This window comes from Phocoena sinus, chromosome 3 (assembly GCF_008692025.1).
Source record: "Phocoena sinus isolate mPhoSin1 chromosome 3, mPhoSin1.pri, whole genome shotgun sequence".
In the NCBI taxonomy this organism is placed as follows: domain Eukaryota; kingdom Metazoa; phylum Chordata; class Mammalia; order Artiodactyla; family Phocoenidae; genus Phocoena; species Phocoena sinus.
Window position 1 is genome coordinate 34,853,664 of NC_045765.1, and position 17,728 is coordinate 34,871,391.

At 36.1% G+C, this 17,728-nt stretch overlaps 1 protein-coding gene across 2 annotated transcripts in view; it reads left to right on the forward strand.

Annotated features, from left to right (window-relative positions):
* Positions 1-17,728, forward strand: part of GABRB2 (gamma-aminobutyric acid type A receptor subunit beta2) — a 300,586-nt gene that overhangs the window by 81,975 nt on the left and 200,883 nt on the right. The window lies entirely within an intron of this gene.

Consider the following 17,728-nt stretch of genomic DNA (forward strand, 5'->3'; position numbering starts at 1 on the left):
CAGAATGTTTTCCCGTCATTTTAAATACACTAAAATGAGAAGCATTATTACATTCCCCATCACACTGTAAATGTTTATGCATTTCTTAATGAATACCAGTAGCACTTTATAACTTTTAAGAAGGGCGCTAATGGTCCAAAGTTGACCACGTTTAACACTTCTATTGTATCTAATTTGCTTCAACACTGGTTCCTGGCAAACGTGTTTTTGACTCGGTCAGCTCAAATCCTCTTGAGAAGTAGGTGCGGCATGATATACTAAGTAATAAGAAAATGAAAATATCTATTTTTTAGTTTGATACGGGAAAAACAATAGGCATCCTTTTAAGAACAGTTATCATTTGTTTAATCTGCTTGTTTAAATAATAACCGTCAATACGGAACACTGACTTTGTACCGGGCACAGACACACTTACACATGCTCTTTCATTCTTTTTTTTTTCAAATTCTTTATTGGAGTATAATTGCTTTACAATGGTGTGTTAGTTTCTGCTTTACAACAAAGTGAATCAGTTATGCATATGTTCCCATATCTCTTCCCTCTTGCGTCTCCCTCCCTCCCACGCTCCCTACTCTTTCATTCTTAACAATAGTCTTGCAAGATAGGCATCATTCTGTCCACTTTGCAGAGGAGGGTGCAGGCCTCCTCTTGTTGGAGGCTGCACAGGAAGTTAGTAATCCAGTCATTGAAACTCCGGTTCCGTCGTGACCTATGAATTTAATAGGTAAACATCTGGCGGATTTATTCATTTCTGCAGCATTAGGCTGACACCAGCTTCTATAATCAACCTCCACGTTTCTGTGACGTAACACAGTAGAGGTTCATTTCTCACTCATTGACCAAACCAGTGAAGTTGTTCCCTTTTTAACAGGCAGCTTTCATTTATGCTGTGACTCTGAGACTTGGTTTCTTTCCATTTTGGGGCTCTGTCATTCCCCAGGGTCAGGAAAGAGAAGAGAGAGGGCCACTGTGGTCTAAAAGTGACATGCTATACAGGCTTGCATTTGATGGCCTCAAAAAGATGAGGAGAGAGGGGGTCGGGAGGGCTGGGAAGAATAATCTCAGGCTTGGCTTTTTAAAATACAAGGATTAAGAAGTGTGCTTGACATAGAGAATGGACATGAGGACACGGAGTGGGGGAAGGGTAGGCTGGGACGAAGTGAGAGAGTGGGCATGGACATATATACACTACCAAAGGTGAAATAGATAGCTAGTGGGAAGCAGTTGCATAGCACAGGGAGATCAGCTAGGTGCTTTGTGACCACCTAGAGGGGTGGGATAGGGAGGGTGGGAGAGAGACGCAAGAGGGAGGGTATATGGGGATATATGTGTATGTATAGCTGATTCACTTTGTTATACAGCAGAAGCTAACACACCATTGTAAAGCAATTATACTCCAATAAAGATGGTAAAATTAATAAATAACTAAATAAAATAGTGAAAAAAAAAAGAAGTGTGTGTGTGTGTGTGTGCGCCCATGTAGGATAAGATCCTAACTTTGTAATACTAAGGGCACTGCGTTGAAAAAATTGCCTAAAAGGTCTAATGTGTTCGTGGTTACTCTGGATAGTGATATTTTGAGCTATTTAAATTTTCTTCATCTTATCTTTATATAGTGTCCAAATTTTCTATAATCAGTTTTATAATAATAAAAACCAGTAAACACCATTTTTCAAGGCACCTGAGGGGTGTACCGGTACATCATGCAGGGCCAAGACTAGCGGGGGTGTCAGGGCCTACAATTTAAAAAGGCTTGTCAAGTGCTGACTCTACACTCACAGAAGGCAGCTATGCGGTGGGTGATTATACTCACAAAGGAAGGGGATGCCACTCCATCCCCAGAAATGCCAGACTGTTGGTGCATTCAGTGGATATTAAGAATATCTGATGCAGACAGAGGCAGTGGTAAAGCTCTGTGCCCAATGTCACTTTCATCTCAATTTCTTTTAAAAATTGGCTTTGCCTCCAAAAGTGATCATATGCATTTCTGTTTCATCTCAGCACATCAGGTATTCTCTTGGAAGCCTTGGCTAGGCATATTCTCTTTGCTCCAGCCTGGGTCGGCATATTGGCCTTCTTCTCAGCTTCTACAAGCTTGTCAAAAGTATGAAAGCAGTGATATGTACTTACTTGAAAATGTCCTTTTTTGTTAATACTGTCAGATCTCTTCAGAGGATGCTGCTTCAGAGAGAATAAGCCTATCCCATGCTGAGTAGAATAAAAATAAGCATCTAAAGTATTGAAAAGGGTCTACTTAGCACTTCCTATCTCTCTGTGTCAATTTCCTCATACTTTTCACTTTTCCTATAAAAATCACTTCTTAGATTGAAGGGAAAAAAATAGTCAAATAAGAGAGGATGAGCTCTACCCCTTTCAAGTATGCATAAGACAAATTTGGTTGAAAGAAGGACACATAATGTGATATAGTATGTGTTATAGTCAACCAAAGCAAATGCTTATGGAAATCTATGTGAGATATTTGTTTGTCTATTCCCTGATCCTTGATATCTGTTGCAAAGTTGTTCTTCTGTAAATAGCAGATTAATGATCCATTGTTGCAAACTTCATGGGGATTAAAAAACACAAGAAGCATCTTGTAAATAATTTCATTTTGTTGTACTTAATAATACTGTGCACCACTGGCCAGAGTGCCATAGACAGAAAATGGATTCTTAAAACTTAATAACACTGATTTCAAAGATCATTTTCGAGACCACCATCAGATGTACCACATCTGGAAAAAGTCAAAATTTACAGCAGTGATCACTCAACGAATTTGGTTTGAAAATAGAATGGTGATGTGTAAGTAACTTCTGTTATTCAAGGTGAGTTTTTAAAAATAACAATGGTGTCATGTCAGTTAGTCATATATGCAATTTTCCCTGGAGATTATATACATATATGTGATTTTCCTGATTAACTTGATCAAACCAATCTCTCTGTACCCTGTAGTAACAGAGACTTTGTGATATTGAGTTCTTTACTTAGTGTATCTGTGCAGAAGGAGAGACAAAGAATAGTTCTAGATTTTCTTATGTTTTATAACATCTCATGTTAGTGAAGTAAGTCAGAAAGAGAAAAACAAATACATATGCTAATGCATATATATGGAATCTAGAAAAATGGTACTGATGAACCTAGTGGCAGGGCAGGAATAAAGATGCAGACGTAGAGACCAGACTTGAGGACACAGGGCGGGGGGAAAGGGAAGCTGGGACGAAGTGAGAGAGTAACTTTGACATATCTACACTACCAAATGTAAAATGTATGGCTAGTGAGAAGCAGCTGCATAGCACAGGAAGCTCTACTCGATGCTTTGTGACCACCTAGAGAGGTGGGACAAGGATAGGGGGAGGGTGGCTCAAGAGGGAGGGGACATGAGGATGTATGTATACATATAGCTGATTCACTTTGTTGTACAGCAGAAACTAACACACCATTGTAAAGCAATTATACTCCAATAAAGATGTGGAAAAAAATAAATGAGAAGGTTTACTAAATAAATATGTAGAAATCCAAAATTATAAAGCAAGTGATCATTTCTTTGCAAAATGATTCTTCATTTTCCACACACAATACCTTAGCTAATTAAGTATCCCTAATATACTTTTTTAAGTGTACAGTTCAGTAGCAATAAGTATTTTCGTGTTGTTATGCCTCTCATCTCCAGGACACTTTTCATCTTGTAAAACTGAAACTCTGTACCTATTAAACAACTCTACCTTTCCTTCTCCTCCCAGCCCCTAGTACATACCATTCTATTTTCTGTCTCAATGGATTTGACTATTTTAGATATCTCACATGAGCAGAATCTGTTTGTGATTAGGTGACTTTACTTAGCATAACGGCCTCAAGCATCATCTATGTTGTAGCATGTGCCCGAATTTTCTTCCCTCTTAAAGCTGAAAAATAATCCATTGTTTATGCAACATTTTGTTTAACCACTCCCCTGCTAATGAACATTTGGGTTGCTACCACCTCTTGACTATTGTGAATAATGTTGTTATGAAAATGAGTGTGCAAATATCTCTTAGAGATCCTGCTTTCAATTCTTTTGGCTATATACCCAGAAGTGAGATTGCTGGATCATATAGTAATTCTATTTTTAATGTTTTGAAGAACCACCATATTGTTTTTCATAGCAGTTCCTTCATTTTGCGTTCACACCAACAATGTGTAAGAGTTCTAATTTCTCTATATCCTCGTCAACGCTTGTTATTTTCTTCCTTTCTTTCTTTTTTCCTCCCTCCCTCCTCCCTTTTCTTTCCCTCTTTATTTTTTATTCTTTCTTCCTTCCTTTCTTTCTTCTTTCTTCCTTCCTTCCTTCCTTCCTTCCTTTCTTTGACGTTCTAATGGATATGAGGTGATATCTATTGTGGTTTTGATTAGCATTCTCTAATGATTAGTGATGTTTCAAATCTTGTTATATGCTTATTGGCCATTTGTATGTCATGTCTGGAGAAATGTCGATTTAAGTCCTTTGCCCATTTTTCAGTCTGGTTATTTATTTATTGCTGAGTTGTAGGAATTCTTTATATATTCTGTATATTAACTCCTTGTCAGATATATGACCTGCAAATATTTTCTCCCATTCCATAAGTTGTATTTTCACACTAGTGACTGTGTCCTTTGATGCACAAAGTATTTTAGATTTGCTGTAGTCCCATTTGTATATTTTTGCTTCTGTTGCCAATGCTTTTGATCTCATGTCCAAGAAATCATTGGCAAATCCATGTCATGAAGCTTTTTCCCTATATTGTCTTCAGTTTTAGGTCTTACATTTAGGTCTTTAATACATTTTGAGTTACTTTTGGTATATGGGTAAGATAAGGGTCCAAGTTCATTCTTTTGCATGTGGATCTCCACTTTTTCCAGCATAGCTTGTTGAAGAGACTACTATACCTTTCCCATTGAGTGGTCTTGGCACTCTTGTTAAAGATAATTTTCCATATATACAAGGGTTTATTTCTTGACTTTCCATTCTATTCCGTTGGTCTGTGTATCTGTCTTTATTGCCAGTACCACACTGTTCAGGTTACTAAAGCTTTGTAACACATTTTTACATTAGAAAGTGTGAGACCATCTGCTTGGTACTACTTTTTCAAGGTTATTTTGTCTATTCAGGATCCGTTGAGATTCCTTGTGAATTTTAGGATGGATTATTCTATTTCTACAAAAGACACTGTTTGGGTTTTGATCGGGATTGCATTAATTCTGTAGGTAACTTAATGATACTGAACGTTCCAAACCATGAACATAGGGTGTCCTCCCAGTTTTTTGTGACTTCTTTAATTTCTTTCAGCAACACTTTGTAGTTTTCAGAGTACAGGTCTTTTGCCTCCTTTGTTTATTCCTAAATAATTTATTCTTTTTGATGCTATTGTAAACAGAGCTTTTTTTTTCTTCTTTGGATTGTCCATTGTTAGTGTATAGAGGCACAACTGATTTGTGAGTCTTGATCTTGTATCCTGAAGCTTTGCTGAATTCATTTATTCTAACAGTTATTGTGTTTGTGTGTGTTTGGAATCTTTAGGATTTTCTACATATAACATCATGTTTTCTGTGAACAGAGATAATTTTACTTCTTCCTTTCCATATTGGATGCTTTTTATTTCTTTTTCCTGCCTAATTCTTCTGGCTAGGACTTCCTGTACTGTGTTGAATAAGAGTAGTGAAAGTGGGCATTCTTGTCTTGTCCATGATCTTAGAGAAAAAGCTATCAGGCTTTGACCATTGAATAGAACGTTAGCTGTGGGCTTGTCATATATGGCCTTTATTATATTGAGGTAGTTTCCTTCTATTCCTAGTTTGTTGTGTGTTTTTATCATGAAAAAGTGTTTAATTTTATATAATGCTTTATTATATCAATTGAAATGATCACATGGCTTTTCCCCCTCATTTGGTAATGTGTTATATTGCATTGATTGATTTTCTTATGTTGAACCATTCTTGCATTCCAGGAATAAATCCCCCTGGTTTTAGTATCAAGTAACAGGTTCCTTCCTTTACAATTATTTGGAAGATTTTGGGGTGGATTAGTGTTAATTCTTCTTTAAATGTTTGATAGAATCACCAGTGAAGCCATCAGGTCCTGGGCTTTTCCTTTTTGGGAGAGCTCCAATATAATCTTGTACCATTTTGTTTACGTATAACAGTTTTCATTCATTCGGTTGTAAACTGGGGAATAATAGTAAATTTTTATCTTTGTGAGCAAAGTTAGCAAATGCAATCATTTTTCCTGTTGGCTTTTTCTTTAACTTTTTCATGAACAATTAATAAAAATCAACACTCTTAAATTAATGCTTTAATGGTATACACTGCCTACTTATTGAGTGCTATGATCATCAGGGTTTGGATTTATATTATTTCATTTATTTCTGCCAGCAGCTAGTGAGGTAATCATTATTTTACAGTTGAGGACACCCAAGCTTTGGGATATTAAAATATGTGCCCGGGATTATACATGAAGTAAGTGGTGGAGCTGGAATTTCAACCAACCCTCTGGAATCCAGAAACCTTCTGCTTAAACATTAGGCTATGCTGCTTCCCACATATAGACATTAGTGAGAGCTTTCACATATCATGTTTGACGTGTGTCTTGGGGTAAAGTTACAAGGTACATGCTTCTCAGGTACAGTATTGGTGATCCCATTTCACAGAAGCAAAAACTGAAGTGTAGAGAGGTTAAGCTACTTCTCTGAGACCATCAGATAATAAATAATGGAGGAAGCCCTCAATCATGTCTCCTACTTTCCAATTCAGTGTTCTTTCCATTGCCCCCTCTGACTCCCTCCACTGGTGCCATGACACTTTGCCTTCTCTGAATCCATAGCAGAAAACAACATAGCCAACTTTTTTCACTAGCCAACTTTTAGTTAGTCACACCCAGATCTCAGAGATATTAAAACTAGATACATCCTAAGAAGATCACTCTTATAATGGTGGGCCTAAGGGTATAACATTAACTCCTAATAAAAAGGATTTTTAGAGGTACAATTGATTGCATCATGTAGTTATTAACAGATTTGAAAATGATTAATTTGAGTGAGTGTAGGAAGGGAAAGAGACAAAAATTTATTAAGGACTCTAGGGTAGTGTCTGCTATACAGTAATGTAACTTTCTTTTAGTATTAAGTTGTCCTGTAAATGTAGCTTTTTTTAGGAATCACTAAGATAAGACAAAAAAACAAAAAGGGAATGCTCACACATACTAATTTTGAAAATCAAAAACCTTAGTATTTTTATAATTGCATTTTTAATGGTTTATATCTGAGTTTTATTCTGAACACAAATTTCAGAACCATTAAAAAACGCAATTATAAAAATCATAAGCTTTTTCTTCAAAATTAGTATGTATGAGTGTGTTACAAGTTATTTAGAACCTAAAATTACTAATTTTAGACAAATAAATTTAATAATTTTACTCTTATGCTAGCTACCATATATTTGGGTTGAACCATATAAAACTGTCAAAATTCAAACATTTTTCAACTCACAAAAAATGGAATTTCTTGCGGCTTAATCTAAGAGTTAAGTAATCATTGCTACCATTCTGTTGAACAAACCTCCTGAAGTGGGTATGAAATACTCAGCTTAGGCTGAACATGTTTTAGTTGGATAGAAATATTATTCCAATTGAATTACTTCTGAATAAGTACATCACTACACACACTACCCTACAGTCCCTCTGGTTACTTTGGACTTCTCAGTAGTAAGGTATACACCCTGCAAAAACCAGAGACGTTTTCATCATTCTGCGAGATCACAGTGGGTTGATGTAAATACCTTTTGTGTAAAATTGGGTCTCTTTATGTGTATTCCGGAACACGTGCATGTGCCTGTATGCACAACTTCAGTATCAAATCCCAGAGGGTTCTCAAAGTCAACATTCACCCCCCCACCAAGAAATATTGTAATTTATGTATGCCCAAAATTGTTCTAGTTTTTTTTGTTGCTGTAAATATGGCTGTGTAGATAGAAAGCTAGGTCGAGGTATATTTTCTCCCTTACTTTTTGGAGGGGGTAAAGGAGAATAAATGCAATGTTGGGAAATGATGAGTCAATCAAAACTGACAGGGAGGTGAGTGTTCCAGAGGCAGCTCAATACAGTACTAAGAACATGGGCTCCATCACCAGAGAGCCGCCTGGCCAAATCAACACCTAGAAAATTATTGACTGAAAGACATAGGAAAGTCACTGACCTCTCTGTTTCAGATGTGTCACCTGGAAAATGGCAGTAACGAGAATAATGAGCATAATGGCAAATGTTTGTAGAGCACTTATTATGAGCCAGGCATTCTGCTAATTACTTTCCTTGAGTAAATTTACTTATTACTAGGAACTATTATTTCCATTGTTTTACAGAGCAGGATGTCTCAGGGAGGTTAAACAGCATGAAGGTCTCACAGCAGCTAGTACCTGGAGAACTAGTGCATAACTTACAGAGCTGTTGTGATGATTAATGAGATAATACATGTAAAAAGGTTTAGCCCGGGGCCAAGGTTAGGTAGATATAAGGTATATATAAGGGGCAGGCTAATTAGAATGCAAAATACTCTAAAGCAATAACTCGTTGAGATAAAGTTATAGGGTAATTAAAAAGCACAAAATGAGAAAACAAATCATACATACAAAGTGTATTTTTAATGTTGATTATCTCAGGGTGAACTGAGTCCCCTGATGAGGGTATTATGTATTAATATAAGAGACAGATATAATGAGTTACACTTGCTTGATTTTTTAGCCATCCTTAGATTGAGTCCCATTATAACTGAGAAGGTGAATCTGTAATAAAATGCAAAATGAGCAAAGCAAAAATAGTGGGAAAGCTTATTGCATTGACCATGTGTGTTGTAGTTTCACATACAAGAAAATAATCAATCACTTCCGATCTTGGATTCCCCTTATGGGTGGTCTTTGGTGCAGCTCTCCTGTCCCAAATGTGTCTCTAGCAATTAGAGCTGCTACCATGTGCTTCTTCCAAAATATTGCAACTGAACATCTGGTGTGATGGCTTCTATTAAGGGGGAGCTCAGTTTTACTCCATTACATTCTAGTTTATGAGGTTGAGAATGTGGAAATATTACCATGACCTATAATTGGATCAGCAATTTGTAGGCTGAGATGTGGAAGACGGAAAACATTTTAAAGATTTTTTTTTGTGTGTGGGAATATTCACACTTCTCTCTGAGTTCTTTTTGCTTTGGACAGATAAATTGTGTCCTTCAGAAATCCTTATCCCCAGCCCTGGGGACTTTTCTAGTAGAACTAGAGAAGCTATGAAAAACTGAAAGAACAACAGTAGCTCTGAGGGTGTTTGACACATGCGGAAAAAGGATAGAATGAAAACTCATTCTCAAATGCCAGTGGGTGGAGAGAACAAATCTCTGGGGGGATTCAGGAATAGTGATTAGTAAAGAGGTTTAAAGAATCAAAATTTGAAACCCATGCAGGAAGAGTGAAGAAGTGAGAAGAAGCTTTATTGTGTCCATGAATAAATATTCATGGAGGATCAATTGTGTTAAAGACAAGATGCTTGGATCACTTGTAAAGAGATGACGGCATGGTTTCTGACTTCAGAGAAAACAGTGCAGTTTAGTTGGGAGATTTTCTGTCTCCTCTAAATAACATTACAAGAGGTAGCAGTTCAATTCAACAATGCTTAGGATGCTACAGACCACCACATTAAAGGAGTCAAGATGAACATGGACTGTGATGGGGAGAAGTGGTAAAGGTCCTCATGAATGCTTAGAGGATGGGTATGATTGGGGTAAGCAGCAAAGGATGGGCATGGGGAAAAATAATAAGCAGAATGGAAAGTAAAAGATTGTCTGTTGGAATGCAGAAAAATTCAGTTCAAGCAAAAGTTTCAGGAAGATGATTAGTTGAAGTTAAATGGAGTGACAGAATCCTAGAACACCTGACACTCTTAAACAGGGATCCTCACTCTATCTCAGTTCATTCACTGTGGATAAGGAAACAGACTAGAACAGACTGACTGAACAAAGTGACTAGAACAAAGTGACTAGAACAGACTGGGAAAAGGCTTGTAAGGAGCTGGGACTATACAAACAGTGGCATCTCCTTGAATCCTTTTGTAGAAGAATCCGTGGACTTGAACTTCCAGTGCAGTGTAGAGGATGCTATTAAAGCTAAAACTAGAGTGAACAGGTGAGTGTGTGTTCATCTGCACTGAGTATTAAATAAGAAACAGATATGAAGGCTTTGCATTAGAAAGAAAGTGAAATTTCCTAACAGATTGAAGAAGACTGAAGTTAGTGCCAGAGGAAGATTCTGGGATCTCCATCTTCGGTGGTTAGAAAGAAAAATAGGGATGGATTTTTACTTCTCAGTGATGGCTTAAATGTGAACTTTCAAAAGGAAGAATGGTGGCCACTTAAAGCTCTTACTTCTTATGTGATTCTAGGCGATATCCTTTGGTCAATACAAAGGGGATGTGTGCTTTGTTAATAACAAGCTGAAAGGCTTAGGTTTTCTCATTTATTTGTGACTATGAGTAAATTTCCTTTTTCTTCATGCTGAGCTCTAAAATACGCAGAGAGTGAAGACATATTTGTAATGCTAGGTTCTATTTTTATAATTTAATTCAACAAGGAATTGGTTATATAATTTTTGTTGCATAAATAATTTATATTTATAAAACAAAAATATGTAGAACAAAACAAAAACAATTAAAAATCACTTATCTTGCCATAAAGAGATACCACCGTTAATAATTATATTTGCTATTAGACACATTTCTCCAATATATACCTGTATGTTTCTGAAATGGAATCACGTTGTGCTTATTGTTTCTTAGTATTCTTTAAAAATAAGAATGTATAGTAATATATTAATAGTATGTTGAGAATACCTATTCATGTCAATAAATATTTTACAATGTTATTTTAATTCCTTCATATATTATACTATATATTAGTACTATGTTTTATTTACTCAGTTTCATGCTGATGAACATTTAGGTCTTTACTAATTTTGATTTTATTGCTAATATAGTACTACATATTTTAGGGGAATAAATGTACATTGTCTTACATTTATTCTTTCACATCTTTCAATATATAGATGTTTATTGCTACTATGTGCTAAGCTCTCTTTTAAGAATGGAGTTACAGTGATGAACAAGTTTAGGAAAGCTTTATATTTTCATGGAACTTACCTTCTAGTTGAGAGAAATGAAAAATAAAAAAGTAAACCAATTTATGATTAGTTGAAAAAAGTGATAAATGCTATAAACATAATAAAAATGGGGGATGTGATAAGGTCCGATGGGGTTCGGAGTAAGATGGTCAGGGACGGTCCCACTGAATAGATCTGACATTTTAGTTGAGCTCTGAGTCCCAAGAAAGAGCCAACCACACTTGGGGACATAGTTTTTCCAGACATAGTTTTTCCAGTTAGTCACTAGTTAGGACAAAGTTAAGGCTGAAAAAGCTTGTAATGTTTGTAAAAGAGAAGACAAGCTAGCGTGGCTGGTCTTAGTGAGGGAAGAGCAGAGGTAGTAGGTAAGATCAGAGAGGTGTGCAGAGTCCAGGTCATATACGACCTTTAAGGCCAAAGTCTTAAGTTTGTGTTTTACTCTGAATGCAATGAAAAGCCTTTGGGTGATAATTAACCAAGGTAGACGTGTGATCTGCTTTTCGTTCCTACCACCGTGAGAGGAAAAGGGTCAGGAGCAAGGAGACAGTAACAGTCTCCACTGAGTAACAGTGGCATCATAATGACTTAACAAGTAATGGTGTCTGAGACTAGGTTATTAGCATTGGAAACAGAAGTAAGAGAGTTGTAATATTTGGAGATAAAGCTGTCAGAATGTACTGCTTAATTATTTTCTGCAAATATCCTTTGGAATGTAAATATCAGAGCAAAGGGTATGCACAGATTAGAGACCTCTGTACATACTCCCAAGTATTTGCAAGGAAATTTGTACCATTTCACAGGTAATGGTAGTTGTTACCATTTACCAGAAAGTATGCACAGTATTGGTCATATACACAGGAATAAGGGACAGTCTTTGCTCTCAAGGGGGTAACAGCTTATGATGTTGAGAATATGCTTACTGTGTAAGTACTATGAATGTGCTTATTCTGTCTTACTATGGTGTTTATTTAGGTGATAATTTCTGCATCAGATGTAGTGTCTTTTCTCCCATGAGGGAGTAAAAACAGAAGTTTTAAATTAGGGAAATAATTTGGCATCCTAATCTTTGGAATTCAATCCTCTTGTGTCACCTTTTTTAAAAGTGGAAAAGCCAAACAAAAATAATGAAAGACTTTTCTAAACATGCCCCAAATTAAAAGGCTATGCAAAGAATGATAGTAAAAGCTGTAAATGTGCTATTTGAACAAACTATCATGGAGTTTTATTCACACGAAACTTTCATTTTGTTTAAATTAAACTTGCACTCACAGTTTCTATAATATAATCCTATAATCACAGGTTTTACTTCCTTAAATATATTAGCCGTATCTTACAAAAGCCAGAAGCTCAGATTCTTAGCTCAGAATCAATCTAGCGTAAGTTAAAGGAAAGTAACACATGATAGTGTATTAGAAGTTGTTATTTCAGCAAGGGATAATAAGATGAAGCTAAAATTTTTATTTTCTTTCAAAATTATAAATCCTGAGCAGAGAGAGAAGATATTTCCCTGAACATATCTAATTTTGGAGAGAAAATTGTTACCTGGGAGACCACGAAACAAGATTAATCACCCAAGCTCAAGATTCTAGGACAGCAGCAGCAATTTTCAAAGCTTAGAAGATGTAGTTGCAATAGGTAAAGCAAATTAAACAACCCACACATTATCAGTGATGAAAATAAACCGTAAACCCTGATCATTAAAAAAGTAACTGTTAGGCGTCTTTATGTCCTCAGATGGCAGACCAAATACCTGTGAACCTAATCCCCTACACCACCATCTTCTCCCCAAACAGAGAAATAGGAAAAAAAACCCACAAAGATAGGGAAAAATGACATAATTACATTTATAATTGTTCCCATATACATAAACATGCATTGGAAAAAAAAAAAAGGAAAGCTTGGAAATGGTCTCCAGAGAAGAAAAAGCATATGGAAAACCATAGACATAAATGAAGGTAGGGGAAATCTGAAGCAAGTCCAGGTGGGAATATACACCACCCAAGTGCAACTGGCAGGCTTGAGAGCAGGGTAAGATGCTGCACCATCCAGAGTAAAAGTCTATACTAAAAGCAGGCACCCGCTGTGGCCAGAATGATGCCACTAATCTGTGAAAGGAGTAGGTGGAGATAATGAGCGTCAAGAAGATATTCCCCATTATTTGGTGGTAAAACACCTTAAATGGCTTATGTTGGTATTTACTTCTTTTGGTTTGTCTTATTAATAGTTAAGCATTGTCAACTGACTGAATATGTCGATTCAGGTTGAGTTGAAAGAAGATAAATAGAAATTTGGAAAGTATGCAAAACCCAAAAACACAGTGATTATAGAAGTCAGCCTCATAACCTTGTTGCTCTCATAGTTCTAAAGTACGTACCCCAAGACATGTATCAATTACAAGGGAAAATAGTAACTTCACAGTGGAGAAACGGGGCAGGTACTACATTAACCAACTGTTCAAGATTAATATCCTCACCAGTAATAAGACATATTGACATCATGTACCCGTTATATGATGGATACAGTGTTTCTTTGGTGATATTCTGGCCAAAACTGTATAAACTCAGTCTCATCATAAACACATCAGACAGGCTCACATTGAGAGACATTCAACAAGATAACTGAGCAGTACTCTTCGAAAGCATTACATCATCAAAGACAAGGAAAGATTGAGGAACTCTCACAGATTGACGGATGCTAAGGAACAGAAAAACTAAATACATGGTGGGATCTTGGACTGGATCCTGGAACAGGAAAAGAACATTAGTGAATAAACAGGTGATATTCTAATAAGGTCTGTAGTCTAGTAAGTAGTATTATATTAATGTTAATATCCTAGTTTGATATTGTTCTATAATTATGCAAAAGGTTAATCTTAGAGGAGGCTGTGTGAAAAGTATACAGAAGCCCTCTGAACTATTGATTTTTTGTTTGTTTGTTTTAAACTATAAAGTTAAACTAATTATAAGAATAACTTTAAAAGGAAACAGCAAAATAATAAAATGTTTTATGTAGATTGATATCCACCTATCAAATATATAGTAACAGGAGGTAAACAGAAAAGTGTTCATAGAGCAAGAATAGGAAGTTCACAAAATAATAAAGTTAAAAAAGATAATAAACACATACACAAATTATTTCATACCATATATTTTGTAGAACACTAAACCAAAGTAACAGGAAGAGTTTGAATCTTGGTATTGGGAATGAATTACAAAGACAGCAAGAAACAGTTATGAAAGTACTTTAGATGTTTAGAAGATTTTGAAATGGCGAGATGCATTTGAACACAGGGGTGGCAAAGCATTTCTTAGAATGGAATTGTTTTATTCCTAGGGGTGGAGTTGGAAACTACCTAGTCCAACTGCCTCATTGTACACATGGGGAATTGTGAAACTATGACCATTTAGTGGTAATCTTATTAGTGCATCCTGATGGGGCCATGTGTCCCCTGGTATGCATGGAGATGACTTATTTTGTAGCATCGCTGTACTCCACCCCGCTCCAGGTGTCAAAGCAGCTCTTGTTTTCCCCAATTCCTAAGTTCATCAGCTTCAGTTTCTTCTTTTGAGTTGGAAACAGAGACTCATTCACCTCAACCGAGGTTATGACAGATGGACATGAAAGTACCGGGGTAAGAACCTGGGGGTATCTGACCTTAGAGATCATGGGTTTTTTTGTTTGTTTGTTCGTTTTGTTTAAGCAGTTTTTAAATTTGTTTTTTAAATTTACGTACAGAAAAATGCACTCATTTTGGTGTATAGTCCTATGAGTTAACTAATGCGTAGAGTTGTGTAACCACCACTACAGTTTAGATGCAGAGCAGTTCTGCTACCCAAAATCATTCCTCATGCTGTCCCTTTGTAGTCAACCTCTCCAGCACCTCAAATACCAGAGAAGCACTCATCTGTTCTTTGTTCCTATAGTTTTACGTTTTCCAAAATTTCATATAAATGGAATCATATACTATGTATTCTTTGGAATCTGCCTTCTTCGACTTAACTTTCTTTGAAAATCATTGATGATGTTGCATGTATCAGGAGCTGCTCTGAACATTTGCACACAGGAGTGGGACTGCTAGGTTGTATGTCAAATGTATGTTAACTTTGTAAGAGATTGTCCAGCTGTTTTCCAAGTGGCTGATTATTTGTATTCCCACCTGCAATGTGTAAGAGTTTTAGTCGCTCTGCATCATCATCAGCACTTGAAATGGTCAGTTGTGTTTTTGTTTTGTTTTATTTTGGGGGCCTTGTTCAACATATTTACTTGTGTACAATTTTAAAGTTTGGAGACCACCTACCTTTGGGATGTGGGAGCGTCACATTTACAATTTTCACATATACAATAGTGAATATGTGGATCTCACACTAACTTAGACATCTATCTTGCTTACTTGTTTGCTTATTTATTTACATTTGCACGCTCCAGTTGATTCACACTATTTGCTGAATATATTATGCTTTCTCAAATCTACTACCTTTCTACCTTTGTCAGAAACCTTTGAGCATATTTGTGTGGGTTTATTTTTAGATTCTACTATTTTATTGATCTATGTTTCTATCAATACTATACTATCATATTGTCTTAATGTAGTTTCCGAGTGAGTCTTGAAATTAGGTAGTGTGAATCCTCCAGTTTTGTTCTTCCCTTTCTAAATTGTTTTGTTTATTCTCGTTCCTTTGCTTGCCATATAAACTTGAGGATCAGCTTGTTCATATCTACAAAAATCCTGCTTGGGTATTGATTGGGATTAAATTTTAAAACTTTATCTGCAGATCAATTTGAGAATTGACATCTTAACAATACTCACTTTTCAAATCCAGGAACTTGGTGTATCTCTCCATTTATTTTTGCTTTTGGCTGTGTTTGTGTGAGTGTGTGTTACTTTAAGAAGATAAAAGAGGCAGAAAAAATAAATAAGCTCACTATTGTAATGGGTTTTCCTCACATTTTGATTTTCTGCCAATCTGCCTCTTAGTTTTCACTTTTCACAGTCCTGAGATAGTGGCTTTTTTATTCTTTCCAGGATGGTTAGTTGTGATTAGCAGGAGAGAGAGCCTGTAGTAGGCTTACTCCATCTTGCTCAGCATTGAAATTCAATTGGTTTTAGTTTTGATTATCTAACTGCTTCTTACATGGTGATGCCATGTAAGCACCCAGAAGTTGTTTACTTGCTTTTTTTTCAGTTTGAACAAACCAACAGTGACACAGCTTCCTGAAGGCAGGCTTGTTGGATGGGTGTAAAAGATGTTTTCTACATAAAAGTTCAAAGCATTTATCCTGGGGTCATGAGGGTCTGGGAGAGAGAGTAGAACACAGAACCATTGTTTCCTTTTATGTCCAGTAACATTTATTTCGATTCAGCAACCTCTTCGTTTCTTGACAGTGTCATGGTGTGTCATTTAAAAATAAAAGAAATGAAAATTGATGTGACAGTTAGCAGAATCACCAGGGTCTGTCTCGGAGCATTTCTTAGCAGGCACTGCCTTGCTGACAAATAACAGAAGTTAGCATATGACTCTGGATCTCACAATATTACCATTTATTTAGCCCAAAAGAAAATACAATTTCCTGTGTCCAAACACATCTCAGCTGACTGATAAACTCCAGCACCTTCCAAACTGTGTTATCTCCCCTAACTCTTAAGAGAGTGGATGTAGCTTCATCTTCTAATAGAGATAATAATCGAATTTCCCATTTTATCTCCAAGAATCGGAAATCACTAAGTGTGTTCTCTCAAGCACAATATAAATTGCCTATTTTATTTATGGCCAAGTTTTTAGGCCGTTTGCAACATAGAGACATGTAAAAAATGTATCTGATCCATTTTCTGTTCTCTCGTTATATAATTCATAAGTCTTCAAGTTAGCTTTTATTATAAATCAGGATGTTATGCTAGAGATCCTCAGACTAATTCTTTAATAAAGCAGAGTGTGCTAGAACAGTCCAGAGCACTGACTAAAGTAATCCACTCAAGTAAATTTCACCTACAATTATTTGATATACCTTTAGGATATTAATATTCTTCTGTTAAAATAGAAGTTTGATTCTGTGCTTCTCATTCAGAAGTCAGCTCTACACTGACTTCTGAATGAGATAAAAATTTGTATATTTGTGAAACCAGAGAAAATATTTAAATTTTTTGCCGGAGGATTATACTTTTCCTATGAAGCTATTTAATGTTTTTAGCAGGTAATATTTTGCAAATCGTATTTTAAAATTGCATAGCCAAATTAAGATGTATAAATCTCAGCAAGGGTTGGAAAAACTCAGGGACTTCATAGCGATTGAAGTGTGTATTTTATCCACAAAAGTAGGCAAGTATGTGCAGAAATCCAATAGGCATACCATATTGGATATCCATTCATTCATTATTTATGCCCTAGGACTGTGCTGGCTCTCAGGTTGCAGAGATGATTAATACATAATTCTAGTTTTGTTTTTTTTTAAAGCCCTCAAGTAGGGCATTGTGAACTGATATTAAAATAGAATGGTAATTATCCTTTTCAAATGAATAATTGGTCCTTCCTTTAGTCATTCAAATGAGGGTGAAAGAGCAATTACATTGTAC